Below are 19,857 nucleotides of genomic sequence, written 5' to 3'. Positions count from 1 at the left end.
CCACCCTATCAAGGGGCCCCTTAGGGGCCCCAAGGGCCCTCAGCCAGGGCCCAACTTGGCCACCATTTGGCGCCAGCCATGGATGGCATCATGTTGTGAGAAGGAAGAAGCTAGGCTGTGGGGCAGGGAAATAGTGTGGACAACTGCTGCAAGGGATAGCAGATATGAGCAACCAGGTAAGCTTTTGTAGGTCTTTTGAAGAACATTTAGCACACCCCTGCACAGGCTTCTTTTTTGTGCTGAAAATGCTCACCTAAACATGTTTGGTACAGCCTCACTCTTAACTGCTAACTTGTAAATTCAAAGGGCATATATGTTTATGGTTCAGCTCTTTTGAAGAAAACAGCTAAACTTCATAGCTGAGAGCAGAATTCTGCAACATGTCCAGCTGGGAAGTCTGAGACATGCTGAGAGAGATTTAGGCAAGAACAGAGATTGGGCTCTTGCAATCTCCTTTTATGCTTACATTATTTATTTATTTATTTAAGTTTATTTTCACTCCCGTTTTCTACAAATGCATTTAAAGTGGCAACTGGAACACCTGAGGAATGTGGGCTGGCTTGTAAAAACCTTTGCTCCCTTAGTACCTTTTGCATCAGCTACCAGTAGCCGGAACCTGTAACAGACATCATGAGAAGCAGTAGCCTTGGTGAGGAAGCCCCTCTCAGTGGGGGACTAACATATGGCTGCTTTGAAAGCCATTTTGAAAGCCACATTATTTTCCTCTGTGGTCTGCTTGTGGCCCTAAGATTAAGCAGTTGGAATGTCCAAGGGCTGGGGAAAACATATATGCACTTTTGGCTCTCCCTGATAACCCTTGTCCATTTCCTTATCATTTGAATCTATTGTAAGCCACCTTGAGAATGTCTGCTAGTAGGTGGGGGGTATAAATATTCCAAATAGATAAATAATACACAAACATCAAAATCATCAATAAAAGTACATTTAAAGCTATCAACAAAAGCTCTATGAACACCACAAAGAGTAGTTAAAACAGCCTTCGCTAACTTGGTGCTCTCCAGATGTTTTGGACTACAACTCCCTTCAGTCCCAGCCAACTTGTAAGAAAAAAGTGTTTTCACAAGAGAGCCTGTCAGACCTCCTCCAGAGGACTTCCATATCTGCAGCTCCACCATCAAGCCGCCTTGTCCCTGGCAACCAAATTTCCAGTGGAGGTGAACCAGAGAACAGGGCTCTGAAGGTGATCTTAAAGCTCAGGCTCAGAGGGGCGTTCCCTCTTTAGTACACCATGTATGTAGAATAGAGAGGTCCTTCTCTTCCTGACTAAGGAATGCCCTCCGAAGGCAGAGATGCCAACACTATTATTTTTGGTGTCAGGTTAAAACATATTTATTTGCCAGGTATGTTAGCTGATTGAGTTATTTTATTCCTCTTAAATTTTATTGCATTGTTGCTTATGTTTTATAATGTGTTTTAATTTTAAACTTCTTTGTATGTTGCCCTCAGATCCAGTTTTGGGGCATAGGATGCTTTATAAATGTAATGAATGCATATATAGCAGCAGTTTAAATTGAGCCCAAAGGCAAATAGGTAGGCAATGGAATTGTGAGGTGTTCTGATTATCGCTCACAACCAACATTCTGGTAGTGATGTTCTGTACTTCTGAGAGGTCTGCAAAGGCAGCCCCACTTCTTCTTCTTCTTCTTCTTCTTCTTCTTCTTCTTCTTCTTCTTCTTATTATTATTATTATTATTATTATTATTATTATTAATAATAATAATAATAATAATAATAATAAGACTAGTTAGTTGCTTGTAACCCAAAGGTTTCCAAGTGATTTACAACACATTAAAAACATATATATAAATACATAATACTGTTATAGGATTGGGGGGGTTGAGATGGATGGTGTCTTTGAGTCCCCTTTCTGCATCTGGTTTTAAATCTGTAGGAAGAGGAAGCATGCAGTTTTCATCAGAGAAACCTGCTCCACTGACCAGGCCAGTCTGTGAGACAATGCGTCTGTCAAGTGCCCCATTAACATGTGTAAGGATTTAGCTAGGAGAGCAACGTGTGCCATAGGAACTCTTTCAGGGGATAGGCTCTCTTTCCCATCTTCCCTGGCTGAGCCAGGAAGTAGTTAGTGTTAGTGGGTTTATGTTAATCCAGAAGTGAAGGAGAGAACTAAAAACAGAGAGAGAAGCTTGCTGTCTATGTCTGAATCCCAAGCTACATCTGGGAAGACTCCCCTGAAGGGAGAAGCGAGATCTGTGGGAATGTTAATACAGTGAGTCCATGTTACGCTCAGGTTGATTATGAAAAAAATGAAATGGGCTGCCTTTAAGTTGATCCCATCATCATCATCATTCTTTATTGCGGTCAACGACCCAACAAACGGATAAAATTTACAAAGAATGCATCAATTAAAATAAAATTTACACTCAAATACTAGAGTGGCACTAAATCAACTACAAGAGAGGTTAAGAGTAAATGACGGTCGTTTGCTCTGAGCTGCATTAAAATATTTAGCCACAGCAATCAAATGGGGACTATCATTGCCGGCTAGCAACCATGTCATCCACTGCTCTAGGGATCTGTGAGGGTGCTTTTGTATGAGGGGAGTAATATATCGGTACCTTTCCTCAGCGTATAACGGGCAATCAAAGAGAACATGAGCAAGTGTTTCTACATGTCCTTCTTTACACAGACAAAGGCGTTGTGCTAGTGGAATCCCCTTAAATCTGCCCTCCAGCAGGACTGACTCTAGGCAGTTGAAACGGGCCTTAGAGAAGGCTGCTCTGTATTTAGGATTCGTTAAGATGTCTAAATAGGGAGCATGTTTTGGAAAGTTAACATTCAGATTGTGTTGGAGGGGGGAGCAGACTTTAGCTGCAGCTTGCATTGTGGATTGACTGTCGATGTCCTTAAGCCGGGACCTGATAATCTGCCTAGCCATACTGGGATCTTGGGAGGCGAGAAATTCTATGGATAGGCCTAGATAAGGAAGCTTTTCTAGAAAGCATTTCATCCAGGTGGAGAGGTACCGATCTTCCCCAAGGAGCGACAGGAAGCCTGACGGACGTACAAAAGTAATTTGGATCCAGAGATTGAAGGCAAGGGACCAAGCTCGGCATTCGACCGAGCTGGATCCCGCCTCTACTCTCAAAACAGCATTTGGCACACAATTAGGGACTCCAAAGATCCGTCGGAGAAAGTAAGACAATACTGATTCAACCGAAGGATTGAAAGCATGTACCCAAAGTTAGACACCATATAGTAATTGGGGTAGTATTTTAGCTCTGAACACCTGGATGGCTGCCGGTATGTATTGTCCCCCGTTTTTATAGAAGTAGCGTATAATACTCTTCATCGCTGTCCGTGCCGTTGCAACTGACGCACGTATGTGTGGCACCCAGGAAAGGGAGGAATGAAATACAATGCCTAGATATTTATAGGATCTAACTTGCTCAATAATATGTCCGTTGATTTTCCATACAGGGGTTAAAGAGGATTTTGCAAATGCTAGGATTTTGGTTTTGGAGAAATTAATTGTGAGGAAATTCTCTGAGCAGTAGGTCATGAAAATCCTAATCAGGCGTTTAAGGGCAACTTTAGAAAAAGAGAGCAGAGACGCATCATCTGCATAGAGCAGGATGGGACAGCTCTTTCCTCCAATTTTGGGCGGGTGTAGGTCTGGCGAGAGGCATTTGGGAGCCAAATCATTCAGAAAAAAATTGAAGAGGAGAGGGGCCAGCACACATCCCTGTCTGACCCCTCTTGACGTAGTAATTGAATTGGAGAGGTCTCCCTTAGGGCCGCAGCGGACCCGGAGGGAAGTATTCAAATGCAAATTGCGTATCAAAAACAGCAGCCTCCTGTCAATAGATGTTTTAGCCAATTTGGCCCACAGAATATCCCTCGGAATAGAATCGAACACCGACTTCAAATCAATGAAGGCAACGTATAGGCCACTCCCTACCTGGTTTCTGTATTTTTCGGCTAGGTGATTTAATAGAAGGCAGTGGTCCATTACTGATCTGCCGCTCCTGAAGCCTGTCTGTTCCCATCCCATCATGTTTTCCTCCTCCATCCAGTTGGACAGTTTCCTCTTAAGGTAATTGGCGTAAAGCTTGCCAATCACCGAAAGTAGGCTAATAGGTCTATAGCTGGCGGGCGCATTCCTAGGTCCTTTCTTATAGATAGGAACAACAATGGCTTCCTTCCAAGACTGTGGGAAGTGTCCTTTGTTATTAATCAAGGTGAAAAGGTTGGCCAAAATGGGTGCCCACCAGTCTGGATGTGATTTTAAAATATCTGGGGGAAGATTGTCACCACCAGGTGCTTTAGCCGGTCTTAGATTTTTGATCAAGTCAATTATTTCTATCTGTGAGACCGGTGGCCATGTAGAAAGAGGTTCATAATTATCTGCTGGAGGGAGCACTGGGAGGGGATGCTGCAGATCCTTTTGGTAGTCCGCAAAATGTTGCTCCCAAACACTGGGGAGGATATTACAAGGGGCTGAATTGAAGGGTCTGGTAGCGCCATTGACTAATGACCAAAATCTTTTGGGATTTTTATCTTGGGCTGCTTGTCTCAGGGATTCCCACTCTTTGTGTAGCACTAGCCATTTTTTAGTAACTATAAGAGCCTTATAGTCCCGCTTGGTCGAGTAATAAGCCTCAGGCAAGGCTTTGGCATTTTGGTGGCGATAACGAATATATATCTTTTTTAGTTGTCTCTTTAGGTCTAAACATTCTTGGTCATACCATCTGTGTGGGCCTGAGTGGGCATTTACTCGTCTAGGAGTGTTATTAGGTACTAATAATGGTTGAAATATCTCAACCAAGGAATCAAATATATTTAGTGTTTGGGGAAGATTGGGGGAGTTCTCAAGAGACTCCTGTAAGGTTTTCGCCAGGGGAGATGTTATAAATTCCGCTATTTTGGAGGCAACTGTCTGAGTCCATATAGGGCATTTATATTGGAGCAAGTGGTTGACAGCCTGATTACATTTTGCCACTAGCCGGCCATTCGTCTTTAATCGCAATGAGAGAGATAGAGGAAGGTGATCACTGTCTAGTCTATTGCCAACTGAAAAGTTCATTATTGAATTCAGAAGATGGTGCAAAATGATCGCATAATCGATCACACTACTTCCTCTATTTGAAATGTAAGTATATTCTGCACAGGCATCAAGGGGGCTTAGGCCATTAAGGATGGTGAGATTATGACTGCTGGTAATGCGAGTCAGACATATACCCGGATAGTTAATGCTGTGATCTTTGGAGGTTCTCTCTGGCTCAGGAACTACATGTGCGTTAACTTCACCCCTCCATAGGTTAGAAGCCAGGAGGCTCTCATTGTTCTGGCCAATCCTAGCATTAATTGATCCCAACTTATGGCGACCCTATGAATAGGGTTTTCATGGTAAGCGGTATTCAGAGGGGGTTTACCATTGCCTTCCTCTGAGGCTGAGAGGCAGTGACTGGCCCAAGGTCACCCAGTGAGCTTCATGGCTATGTAGGGATTCAAACCCTTGTCTCCCAGGTCATAGTCCAACACCTTAACCACTACACCACACTGGCTTATATGTGTAAATAAACCACATATCATAAAGACATCACATTCTCTGCTGACCTTCATTCCAAGGAAACCAAACCATGGATAAGTGCATGGACCTCTGGAAGTCTCACACAAGTCAGAGATTGAGGTGGGTGCAACAATACCATAAAACAGAACAAACAACTCCCATAATAGCCACAGGAAGTTTGGCAGCGCATTAATAACAAAACAACATCATCTCACTATCAAATGCTGGGGGGGGGATATGTCTTTTCCTGGTGTCAAAAAAATATCAGTGAAGGTGCCAGGCAGACTTTGCTAGGGAGAACATTCTACAGACTTTTAGCCACAACTGAAAAGGCCCTCTCCCTTGACACCACCCTCTGAGCTACTCAGAGGGGGCACTTAGAGAAGGGCTCCAGAAGAAGAAAGCACTGCAATAGTCCAAATGTGACCAGGCCATGAGTGGGGATTGGCAAGAATTTCAATTCAATTGGTATTTCAAGCCAAATCTATCAAGCTCGCAATTTCTGAAACAATATGAGAACGGAAACACAGCCATCCTTCGAAATGCGCACTTATCTGAATTTTGTGATGCAGTTCACCAACCAAACAATGTTTACAAAAATGCATTGAGGGGAAGTGTGAATAAACATGATTATACTAGTGAAAATAACATGCAAAATGCATTACTGTAAACCGCCCAGAAAGCTTTGGCTATGGGGCGGTATATAAATGCAATAAATAAATAAATATGATGAGAAGTTGCTTGCAAAAATGTGAGCATTAGTCAAAACTGCCGACAAAAATGTGTTTCTAAGGAAAAAATGGTGGAGAATTTTCATTAGGATTTTTTTTAAAAAAAAACTGCAGATTACAGCCTGAATTTTAGATTGGAAATATGAGGGACTGAGAGAACCAAAACTGACAGATCTTTACATCTTTAGCCATGAGTAACTTGGCCAAATATGCTTTCTGCTGGTGAGGCCACAGCCCGCAAACTAGACAAAGCTGGTAAAAAAAAATGCTTCCATTTATTGGCATTACCTGACCCTATCCAGGTACAATGCAGCCCAGTAGCCAGTTTCCTTGTTAGGCACAGCAGCCACATTCCTAGGTGGAATGTGGGGAGGGGAGGTGGATAGTGCCAGCCAATCTCCACCCCCCCCCAACTGGTGGAGAGGATGTGAGGGCCAGGCCATGTGAAGGGAAAGCTGTGGCCTTCCCCTCACTCCTCCTCCATGCAGAGTGTGTGTAAATTACATAACAGGCTATGTAAAGGTCAAGTTAACTGAAAATTTAGTATGAACACCAGGAATTAAATGACTGGCATATTTGTTGTTTCATAAGAAAAATGGATGTTAAGGATACAGTGAACAAAGGGATACCAAAAGGTGTTAACTCCTCCTTGAGGGTCTCTCCTACTTTTGTTCCTGGCCTTTAGATTTTCCTTCTTGTTGGACAATCAAGGGGAATCTTTTTAACTAGTTGCTGTATAAGGGCCTAACTAAGCGATTGGAAACTAATTGTCTCTAAAGCAATTGGATTTTTTAAAACTAGTTACTGGATTGGGTTTTCTGCCCAGAAGTCCTGAAAAAGTCTCATACTTATCTGGAAACATCAGAAATTAGGCCTGAGTGGCCAGCCTAGGTGGCCAGATAGCCAGCTAACTGTAGTGTGGACAGCAGTGTTTCCATTCCTCAAGGGCTGTTTCATCCTTTGCCATCAAATACTCAAGAAAAAGAAGAAAAAATAGCCACTATGACTGTGAGTATAGTGAGCGCTTTAAAAGAGTAAAGGGTAACTTAGGGTAGATAGTTTTTCAGATCGCTTTAAGTTATCTTTATTTCACCCTTTAGCAATAAGCACCCAACCCTGCTCTATTCATCATAATAACTACAGATTAACAAACTCTTACTTCATACTGCAGGCAAACAAATATAGTTCTTTATTGCTGGCTGGGTAGAGGACACAACTGAATCTGAACTGAAAAGCAGAACAAAGAAAGTCCAAGGGGTGGAGTCTAACTCTAGCCTATAAAACAAAGTTCTAACATATACTTTTTCATGTTATTATATATATATACAGGCTTTTTTTCCAGGATCACTTAAATAATTATAGAGTGATTATGATCATGAAAAATTCACCCTTAGTTAGGGAAAGTCCTGAGTGAGCAAATGTTTGGGAGCTCTTCCAGATGAGGCTTTGTTTTGCTCCCTGTCTTATTAGCTGAATTTTTCAGAGGGTCCTATTCTTAAATTTCTTCTGTTCTTAAAACAAGCTGTCATTCTTTAAATGGAACCTGTCACGTTACAAATTAAAAACACAATTTAGAAAAATCTGGGGAGGCAAAGCACAGCTCTAGCCGGAAGGTGCAGTCATTTGCCTCACCCTGGCTATAGGGCTGGAACAATGCCAGATCTAGGAACAACCCCACACTCCATACTTTATTATTTTGAGAAAGCAATCCTTTTCCTAAGGGGTTGTATACCTCCATCCTCAGCAATAGAACCCATCTAAAAGTAAATCAATCTTGACCAAATTAAATTTCACATTGTTTGCACCATCCATGTTAAGACTGATTCCTAACCCTAGTTCAGAGTTTCCACCACCTGTTATTTATTTATTTATTTATTTATTTATTTATTTATTTATTTATTTATTAAACTTTTATACCGCCCAACTAGCAGAAGCTCTCTGGGCGGTGAACAACAAAAATACTAAGATACACAATATAATACAATAAAAACATATAACAATAAAACAGTCTAAAATCAATTACAACAAATGAAAAATCAATAACTTAAGTTAAAATGCATTGGGAAAGAGGAAGGTTTTAATTTGGTGCTGAAAGGATAGCAGTGTCAGTGCCAAGTGTACCTCCTCGGGGAGACTGTTCCACAGTTCGGGGGCCACCACTGAGAAGGGCCTAGATCTTGTCACCACCCTCCGGGCCTCTCTATGAGTCGGAACCCGGAGGAGGGCCTTTGAAGCAGAACGCAGTGAACGGGAGGGTTCATATCGGGAGAGGCGTTCCAACAGATATCGTGGTCCCATGCCATATAAGGCTTTATAGGTTAATACCAACACTTTGAATCTGGCCCGGAAGCATATTGGCAGCCAGTGCAAGCGTGCCAGAACAGGTGTTATGTGATCGGACCGCTTGGTCCTTGTCAACAATCTGGCAGCCGCATTATGCACTAGCTGCAGCTTCCGAACTGTTAGGATCAGAAGGTGGAAGAGAGCTGAGTGTGATGACTATAGTGGTAACACTTTAGCCAAGCCTTCTGGATGACCACTGCTGGCACTTTCATGTGGATGTTAAAAAGAATGGGAGATAAAATAGATCCTTGGGGCATTTCAGAAGCCAGAGGAGTGGAACAGTGAAATCTCAATACCATACTCTGTGATGACAGTCCAGGATGGATCAAAGCTACTGGTAAATGGTGCCTCCTCAGAAGGATACCAAAGTCACAATACTGAGAGTTGCTGAGATGTCCAGGAGAAGTATCAGGTTTGCACTCCCCCTATCTCCTGGCATATGTTTTCCACTAGGGTGACCAAGGTGGTTTCAGTGCCCAAGCCCAAAACAGATCAGAACCTAGACTGGGAGTAGACACAGTATTTAAAGAGCAGACACCTATGATGGGTGTAGAGGACAGAGGAGAGGGAGTATCAGATAATTGTCTGGAAACTTAAAACATTTGCCAGGGACTCTTTTACTACACTAATTTAGCACTCATAGTGTGACGTGTATTGTCTTGCAGAATGCAGCAGATTCCACTGCAAGGCTATCTGTCAGCCTATACACGTCACAAATGCCATTGGCTTAGCTGCTCTGATGTCACAAGGATTGTTGTAAGCTACGTATGATTTGACTGCTGAGTGCTAAGGAGGATACCACAGAATTAGAATTCTTTGTGCCATAGACTGTGGAGTCAAGTTTAGAAATGCATAAGGAATTCCTAAATATAACTTCGTAAATGAATCACTTGTCACTCGCCTCCTTCGTTCTCTTCTATCCATTTCTCCCCTTTCCTTCTATGCAATCTGTCCTGTCATTCTTTCTATTATTTTAAAATAGAAATCATATCTGCTCTTCCCCCAGTCACCATACTACTATTTAGGTTCAAATTCCCAATCTTTCATTGAGCACATTGGCAGGTAAGGCTCATGACTGTAGGGAGGGGAGCTGTGGCTTTAGCCAGTGTGTAGTCCATTCATTTCAAAAGCAAAATAGGGTATGGTTCCAGTGTTTCAGATTACTGATGTCCATTATCCAAATAGCATTAGACTTTACTCAGGCCATGTTTAACATGACCTACTTGTGCATTTGTTTTTGCCTGTTTCCCCAAATGTGGTGGAATCCCAACTAACAATTCATTCAGACAGGATTCGAAACATTTGGGACCGGAGATCATGTTAGTACATCACATTCTCCTCTCAGATGAAAGGCAAACAATGATTCACCCTTCAGAGAACTGGAGTTCAAAATGTTGGAATATAGAGGTCACTGTTAAGAGAGATTTCAGATAATGTTTCAGGCTGTTGCTAACGTCACTACATTCAGCCCACTAAGACTTGTGAGACCAGGGGGGAGATATACCGACCTCACTGTCTTCTTCCTCTTCTCCTCTCCATCCATGCAGGGAGAAATCTGATTAGAAGCTGAGTGGTGGAGAAGCAGGAGGGAGCATTCCTTCCACCTCTCTGTCTACAGAACTCTTTAACTTAGCAGCCGTGCTAAAGCCCACATGACTGGCACCTAGCTGGTCCCCGGAGCTATAGATTTGTTAAAGAGCTGAGGGGCAGTCTCTCTTCCCAGTTCACTGCCCTTCTTGGCTCTGTTATAACCCACGGCTTCCAGTAAGAACAGGCAGAGTTTCTCACAAATGAACTTATACTGCTTATTTTAACATAAAACACAACTGAGGCCTAGAACCACTAACTCAGGGATGGAAAGCCTGTGGTCCTCTGAAGGTTGTTGGACTCCAACTCCCATCAGCCCCAGCCAGTGTGGCCAACGGTCAGGGTTGATGAAAGTTTTAGTTCAGAAACATGTAGAGGGCCACCGGTTCTCCATCTCTTCCCTAACTACAGCAGGAGTGGGGAACATTTGGCCCTCCAGATGTTGCTGAACTACAACTCCCATCAGCCCTAGCAAGCATGACCAATGGCCAAGGATGATGGGAGGTGTAGTTCAGCAATATCTGGAAGGCCAAAGTTTCCTCACATCTGAACTAAAGTTGGTCATCTTCACAACAACAATGGGGCATTCTTCCCATGGTGCTCTAGAAGGCAGGAGGCTCCTCCTACAATTATTAACTATTTACTCATCACATAGGTTCTTTCTCATAGGTTCTTCAGTCACGCTTCCTTGGGGGTTCCCTATACTTGGAGAGTGAGACACTAGAGGCCTATCATTGCTAGTAGGGTGGGGCTAGCCTTCCATTACAAAGCAAGGGCAGCATCTGGTCTCCTGAGAATGACTTCCCTTACAGGGAAAAGAAACCCCCCAAGGAGACATTTTCTGTTCCCCAAACATATTGGACTGTCAAGGATTCACTTGAAGTTCAGAAAAAGAACCATCACAATGCTACCTTTTTAATATACCTGATTAGACACCTTATGTTAAAGGTATGGCTACTTACATTGAATCTATATGTGAAATGTAGCCCTTGCCGCTTGTTGTGAACCTAGTCAAAGAAGGGAGTCGGTCAATCATCTTTTTCCCCAGGTCTCACAAGTTCTGGCTCAACATGACTCCTCTGGGCTGTGCTTTGAGGTAAGTTGCTGCCATTAGCCCTCTATAGACTGTTCCTCTCCCCCCAAGATAGAGGGTGCCTGTGGGAGGGATGAATAAGCACAGGTCTGTGAGCCCCAGCCTCCCTGGGATTTTTTCCATCATCATACCCATGGCTGTCAAGTCACCTTCATGCATTACAGCATGAAGGGAGCTCCACATATTGAAGAGGCAGTGGGGTTGCACTGCTGGCCCTGCCTCCAACTTCATATGTCTTTCCAGGCCTTCCCCAACCTCCATAGACTGAGTAAGGGCATCAGCAGAAGGGAAACCTATGCACATAGTCCTCTAAGTGCATGTTCTTCCACAGATTGGCAATCCTAATCATGCAGCATCCATGCATTGTTGGTGGCAGCATCCTTCTGAAAACCAGTTGCTTGAAATCGCAGGAGGGAAGAGTGTTCTTGTACTCAGGTCATGCTTGCGGGCATCCCATAGGCATCTGGATGGCCACTGTGAGAACAGGATGCTGAACTAGATGGACCACTGGCTTAGTCTAGCAGGCTCTTGTGTTCTTATGTTATTGTTGAGCCCGGGGTGTTGAGCCCAGCCTCTCTCCTGAGGATCAAGGAGGGGGAAGGCATGAGTTGCAGGCTCCTCAGCCGTCAGTGGGCATGGACGATCCAGCTGTTGTTGAGTCTAGCCCAGACCTTGAGGAAGAGAGTGAGCTAGCCGCCCCACCAGTTCCCATGGATGGCCCTGCCCCTCAATGGGACAGCGCTCAGCCATCAAGCACCCCCACAGAGCCGTTGGGGGAGGATTCCGAAAGAGCAGTAACTTCTCCTGGGCCAAGCAGTATCCCAGAGACGCCCGATGTTTCCCAGCCCTCTGCTTCCCTGCCTGCAGATAAGGACCCTGTTCTGTCAGATGAGCCCGTGGAGACTCGCCCCCCTTCACCGCGCTCACGGCATAGGGAGAAGCGGACAGGGCAGAGGGTGTGTGTGCAAAGGAGTGAGAGGTTACGCTCCAAGATCTCTCCTATTTAAGACTGCCACACTGTGAATGGGGCGTTGAGTCAACTTTCATCACACGTTGCAGAGTATGTCTAGAGGGTAGTTAGGGACTGGCAGTGAGTTAGCATAGGGTCTTTTCTATGAGGTGCTCAGCCTTTGATGTATCCATTACGTTAATAAAGCAAGAGTGCCTTGCACCCTCGTCTCTGACTCGTGATTCCCACTCTGAACTGGACAGTTATGTTCTTTGAGCTGCAATTATATACATTTTAGACAGAATAAGCATCAACAGAATAGGCAATTTTAGAAAAGAAATTAAAAGATATAAATTAATTCTACTTCCTCTACCTTAGCGCTGCATCTTTAGTACACTGCTGAGCTGGTTCTAATACATACCTAGCAATATCAGACAATATGGGGAACAGCAAATCCCAAGAAAGAAAAGCCTTCCTTTCAAAACAACACTCTGGGGGAGATAAGAGATATCCTGTAGGACTCTTGCCTCTGTCAGGCTTGAGGGTTGAAACATAGCATTGGACAAGTGGGCTTTAAAGAAGGTAGCAAGCTGAGTCAAACTTTCATAGAAAAGAATTTTCTGATAAATTCTCTTAAAATCTTTCAAAGTGTTGAAGAATTTTGAGGTCAGGTGAATATGTGATGAAACCCCTTCCAGTTTTGCCATCTGCAGGTAGAATTTGAGGCACAACTACAGATTCAACCCAATATATTTTAATATTGTTGAAGGAAGCTGCAGGGGCAAATAAAAACTGCAGGACATCTAGATGTAATGAGGAGGCTTAGTGTGGCATGCCCCATTCCCTGTCCCATAATTCTTGTCTCATACTCCTGATCTATGGGGTGCTTATTGCTTTTGCAAACTGCTTGCCTAGTGCTAGAGTTCTGCTTCGAACAGAAAACTCTGGTCAAGTATTTACAGGATTGCTGACCCTGTGTAAGACGAAGCTTGTTTGTGTCGGCCGATGCTAACAGCAAAGATTGGGAAAGACAGTTTAATTAATCAAAACAAGCAGGAGAAAGAAGGCTTTCACACACTCTGAGAGAGTGGGGGAAGGTTTAATTGCTGCATTCTCAGCTCTTGTGAGAACAACTACAAGGTCACTGTGAGATAAACAAAAATCAAAAGTGTGAGATCAAAGACACTTGCCCCTGGGAAAGATAAAAATCTCACAGGTATAGGTGCCACCTGCGCCCCTTTCCAGAGGGTCTTTTTGGGTATAAATAAAAGACCCTTGATCTGGGCAGATAAGCCTCAACACTGGCTAGAAGCCTCAGTACCAGCCTGTAGGGAAAGAGCAGTGTGGTGTAAATCTAAACAGGGCCATAAGGGATCTCTCTGTCTGCTGTCTGGGGGCTTCTGGCAGGGGAAAACAGAGAACATAAGATAAGCTCTGTGCTCCTGAGTTGCTTTAAGTGCTAGCTTTCACCTGCAAACCAACAGCTTTGCTTCAGTAAAGGACTAAATTTTCCTTCTTCACAAGTGTGTTTCCTGGTCATTCAGATCCCGTACTTTCTTGCCTCAGGGAAGGGAAAAACCTTTGGCAAAACAGAAGCAATGCAATCCCACCCCACCCCCACTCTTTCTAGTCCTCCTCTCTTTGCCTATTGCTTCCTTCATCCATGAGTGTGGACTAACAATGTAGCTTCATTCAGTATTGACTGATCCATTGTTTCAGAAAAGAATTTCTTGAGAATTTTCTTTTTCCAACTGTTGCAGAATTTGATCCCTCACCCTAAAGAATCCTTGGCAAAATGTCCCCCTTTTGCCACTTGTAAACATAGTGGAGAATTTCAGGAAGCAATTTCCTTCAGCCCCTCAGGCTTTCAAAGTGTGAGTGTTAATGGCTTAAAGCAGATGGATTCAGGAAACACATACAGCTATCAGGATAGTGATCTTCTGGAACAACACCCCCATCACTGCACATTTGATCGAGATTTGGAAGGTGGCAGTGGAATGTAGCAGCAGACTAGAAGGAACATCAGGAAGAATTACTGTGATACCACTTTTGTTTCTTTTCATGGGATTTTATCATCCCACTCTCAAGATGTTGGGGTTGGCTTTTTGTTATGAGATTGCTGTTGCAACAAAATAGTTACCAAAAGGGATTTTAGCCCATCACACTCCTTCACAAAGCCCAATATGTGAGGTTCTACCACTATCAGATGGTGTGGTGGGACCTTCTGGCAGTTGCTACTGCTTAACAGGAAGGGCAAGTCAGCAGTGAGGTCAGTGCAGTTTAAACACACTGGTAGAAGTGCCAGTTTGGCTTAGCTGGTGCATTTGCACCACCAGCTGAGAGGTCAGGTAGTTGCTTTTGCCTCACCACACTGTCTGCTACTGAGTTCTACCTCTTCCCTATTTCTCCCTGAAGTGTAAGACAAAAGCAGACTGTTGACAGTGCTTGTGTGCTTTTATCCCAGAAGCAAGCAGAGCAAAAGAAAATGGAGAGCGCTCTGTTTATATGGGTCCATCGAAGGCATTTAGATAGTTAAGGGTGGGGACCTATGTGGCTGACCTATTGACTACCAGTCAAAAGAGGGAGGAGGCACTCAGCAATACTTTTACTGCACTGATAAGGAAGAGGAATTGGGTCAAAAGAGACTAATGCCACTTGAAATATCACAATGGGAAGGGGTCTTGGAGCAGCTGGGTGGGTGCTTCCCCTAATACTTATTTGTACATCCTAAGGGAGGCTCACTTTTGAAGGCTATTGTTGAGCAGAAATACCTTGCTGTAATGGGATGACCCAACTTTCTTTCCCTGTAAAATAATCATTGTTAACAATGCTTGCAGCTTTTTGACCGGCCGTAAACGCCGGGCTGGGCTCCACTCTGCCACTCATTCCTGGTAATAATCATATGCGCCACACATGTGATGATCTCTCTGTGCCCTTGTGCTGACTCCTGGATCTGCTGACGTCTGACACAGGGTGTGTCAGATAACTTCAGAGGGAAGGAGGAAAACAATTCTGTGTGGTTCCCACATTTGCCAGTGTCCTAGATGGTGGGAAAGCATGATGTCTGGCAGGGCAACTCAACGTGTTTAGTCTCCTTGATATATGCCAAGCAGATAATTAGCACTGGATTGATTTAATAATAAAACGACCACATGCTGTGCCTTTTCTCATTCAGCTCCTCTGCTTTTCCCTCTCCCTGCTACCTCTCCCTTAATACTAACTTCACTATCAGCCCCCCTGCTCCACTTCTAACAAATAACCTTTTCAAAAAGCCATTAATCACACTCTACCAATGCTTGTATACAGTGCTGTTTCCTTTTTCTTTCAACGATGATCTCCTTCATTCCTCAGCAGTCCATACACGACCCTTTTATCTGCCCTTTAGAGGTTACTGAGTAGCAATCTCTTTCCTTCTAGGGAACTGGTCTTTTGCTTTCCTATCTGGCAAAAGTGAACTTTAAGCATAAAACTCTCCAATCCAAGACCCATCGCCAGAATCTACAACAAAGAAGAGCTTGTGCAAGTTCAAGGAAGTGAGTTTGTGCAGCTTCCCTTTTGATGAAATACATCAGATTCTGTCCCATTTGGGTGTGAGGCAAGACACGTGGCTAGGTCAGAAACAAGATCTCATAAACAAAGCCAGCAGTTGTGACATTGTGACCTACCAATGGAATGTGAAGCACCTTCAGTTCTCAAAGCAAGGCCCAGATGTTCCCACTACTCTGGTATGGACACAGACTCATGGGTTCACTATTAACCATTTGCACTCCACTCCTTTAGTTAACTTTTAAAGTGAAAATGCAAACCTTTCAAGCAGCTACAATATAGTGAAGCATCACCTGTAAAAATGTGGCAGCCCCACCTAAAGAAGGTAGGTTATGGCCCTGAGGCAGTGTGGAGTGATTTGGTGAGCTGGTCATGGGTGTGGAAAAAGTATTTCATAGCCACTTTCCCACCCAAGGCAAGTCTGAGTGAATGCTGCCACTACAAACAGGTCCACCCTCTTCTCTCGTCACTGGTGGTTAGAATGAAGATCTCCTTTTGCTCCCTGTCAGTTAGGCAAGGAAGTGGACCCATTTCCCCCCAACACTGCTCACCTGACAACGGTAGCAGCCAGGATAGAGAGATGGAAGAGATCCCTCCTCCCTTCTCTCAGCCACCCTGAGAGCCACTTCAGATGTTATTGCACTCAGTCTTCCACCTGGCCAGGGCTCTACCCAGTGGGGTAACATGAGCAACAATCAGCAGTCCAGCTGTCTAAGACAGCTGCAGTGCTGCAGCTGACCTGGAGACTACCCAGTCGCTCGGCACAACAACAGACCAGGCAGTTGCCTGCAAACCATACCGTTAACCTGCCAACCATGTGGAGTATCCCCATGAAGAAAAGAAACATTGCAAGTGGGGAAGTTTGAACTGGCTATAAGACCAGCATGCGCAAACCAGGAAGGAAATCCTCTTCCCATCATCCCTCCCTTGTCAGTAGGGATGAGCTCATTTGTCAATTACTGTTTCTCTCATTGTCTCATTTTTCCAATCTTAAATTCAGTTCTCCACATTTTCACATTTAGTCTGCTTTAAAAAAAAAAGTCCTCATGAAAATGTATCAGCTTTTTAGTGCAAATTTCTCTTAATATATATTTTTGTTTTACAATTTTGCCTAATGTAAGGCTTTTTTGTGTGGTATTTCCACAAATATATGCAATTATATGTACACTATACCCTAGGACAGCCTTTCCCAACTAGTGGGCCACCAGATGCTGTTGGACCACAACTCCCATCAGCCTCAGCCAGCATTGCCAATGGTCAGGAAAGATGGGAATTGTGGTCCAACAACATCTGGTGGCCCACTAGTTGGGAAAGGCTGCCCTAGGATATCCTGTTTTGTACTCTTTACTTGGCTGGAGAACTGCTCTGCAAAACCTGGAGAAAGATTGTTGTTTCAGTTTGTGTACTGCTTCAGGAAGTGCAAAATTTATACATTCAGCTTTAAATGTGAACTGAATCAAATTTCTCCCCCATCTCTATTCGTCAGCTTCTCAGATATGCTCATGAATAAGTCACAGCCTTTCCACTTAGCAGTGGACATCCCCAGCCAGTCTCAGAATATTCAGCTTTGTGGCCTTGGCTTGTCAGGCTGGTCAGCATTTCCGTGGTTTCACAATAGAACATTTATTTCACCTGGCTCCACTCCGAGCATCAGCCACTAAGCAGCGGGTACCCTTAGTTCCAAAACAGGAAGTAAACAATAAAGGCAAGCAAGTACCCTCACATCTTGCTGAATGTTTTCTTCCCTTCCAACACAAATAGTGACAATAACCTTGAAAGTGTCATCATTCCCCAGTAGTCTCATTTGGTAAACATGGCTCCTGTGGATCATCCATATGTAATTCCTGAAAATTCCCTGCTGTGAATAGCTTAATAAGCACTATGAAGCAATTTTACAGTGCAAGTCTATGCACATCTACTCAGAAGAAAGTCCTACTGAGTTCAATGGGACTTAATTCCACTATAATGTGTGTAGGGTTGCCTACTTGTCACAATTTGTGCATAGCTGAACTTTTTTTTACAAGTTGTTTGCAAAGTGCATGACTTCTCACTAAAAACATCACAAGCTTATACAAGTCTGCCAGAATCAATAGATTCCAGTAAAACCTTTGATTCCAAAATGTGTTAGTGGAGTACTTGGTGTAGTCTTCTCTTAATGGTTCCATCGTGAACCCTCCCAGAGGACTAGGAGAGGGGAAGTTAAATGCAAGGGAGACAGATAAAATGCTGATTACATCGGCTTGGCCCTGACACCTTATCCCACCCAGAAGCGGGGCTGCACTTAGAATTCATAGTTTGGCTATGAATAGGCTTCTGTCAACAGTTTAGATTAATGCTGGCTAAAGTGGCATTTATCTTTGGGGCTATTGATTAGATTCCTTTCTAATTTTGCTGCTTGCGTGTCCCTTGGTGTTTATACCATACATGGCTAAATTGAATCTTTGTTGGTTCCAAACAGGTTGCTGAAAGGTCACAACTTTCACTCAGTACACCCTTTATCCTCCCAAACCTTATAACCTAATCCCCAAAGGATATGCCAAAAGCACCAACAAAGATGTCTCTTTGAGTCAGAGCACACAAAGTTATTTAGTGTGAAATGTGTGAACACACACATTACGGGCAGTGTTCTCGGACTCTCAACAGGCCTGTCTTTTAATTCCATTTTCCTTTGCTTTGAATTGTTTGAAGCATTTCCTGCAAGGGGGACAAAAGTTGATGATATTGTACCACTGGTGGAAAATTAAAACACTGAGATCTTCCGGTTTATTTATCTTGTTTCTCACTCTCCAGTAAGATGTTCTAGGAGTCGGAGACAGTCACAACTAGGGACAGTCAAATCTGTCAATGTCATTGCCTATCCATTTCTCATTTTCCCCATCTTAAATTCAGTTTTCCACATTTCCACATGGGTTTGAGGATTTTTAGTGCAATTTTTTCATAATATACACATTTTGTCTAAGATATATATTTTTGCAAAGCAATTTCCCCTAATATAATGCATTTTGTATGTTATTTTCAATAACATATGTATTCCTATGCATACTTTACCCTCTTATGCACATTTTTGTACATGTTACTTGGCTGAAGAACTGCACTTCAACATCTGGAGATGTGTGAATTTTGAGGGATGGCTGGGTTTCGGTTTGTGTAATGTTTCAGAAAGTGAGAATTAGGTAGGTTTGCCTTAAACTCAGACTGAATCAGATTTCTCTCCCATCTCTTCTTGCAGCCCTCCAGATGTTGTAGAACTCCAACTCCAATCATTCCCAGGTTTGATGGGCATTAGAGTCCAGCAACATCTGGAAAGCCACAAGTTCTGTTCTAGAAGCAGCTGTTAAAAGGTCAGTTTTAATTGATGGATTGTTGGTGTTTTTTTCTCATTTACAAATACACAAGCTGAGGGGAGGGGGGTAAACAGGCAAATAAATAGACTGCAATAAAGTGAAAGTAGCATCAATTGCTCCCAAAGCAAAAACATATCCTTCCCTCCTTCCCCCCCCCAACCAACCACAAAACTTTGCATCTCCTTTGTTGGTTACAAAGTGCAAGACTTTTTCTCAACATCCCCACCCAAACAGGTATGGTATGTCACAGCTAATTGCCACCAGCATTCAAAAGCCACTGAGCAAGCACCTTCTAGTTACAGTAATACCTCAATTAACGAAGTAGATGCATGCCTGGACATTACTTCTTTAACAGAAACTTTGGCACCAGAAGTAGGAATAACATGGAAAGAATAGGGATAGTTTCCTACACCGCAAAAAAGAAGAGCAGTTCAACATATTTCAGCAAACTTTTTATTCAAAATTTAACAGTACGCATGCCTGAAATGAAACAACCAGGTCAGGTAAGCCTTGCATACAGATCACCTGAAGGCTTCTTCCAAATTGCATTCAGGAATGCCTTCTTTCCCCCCTTTTATCATGCAGCATCTTGCTATAGCAATCTAAAGCTCTGAGCACAGTTCTCTCTGTACACTTGAGCAGGCAGGCAAGCGGCAGCCACCACCACCATGCTGTGCTTGAGCTCTCGCTCTCTCCCTCCCCCTCTCTCTGTG

This window comes from Rhineura floridana, chromosome 5 (genome assembly GCF_030035675.1).
Source record: "Rhineura floridana isolate rRhiFlo1 chromosome 5, rRhiFlo1.hap2, whole genome shotgun sequence".
Taxonomy (NCBI): domain Eukaryota; kingdom Metazoa; phylum Chordata; class Lepidosauria; order Squamata; family Rhineuridae; genus Rhineura; species Rhineura floridana.
The sequence above is the reverse complement of the archived record's forward strand: the minus strand, read 5'-3'. Positions refer to the sequence as shown.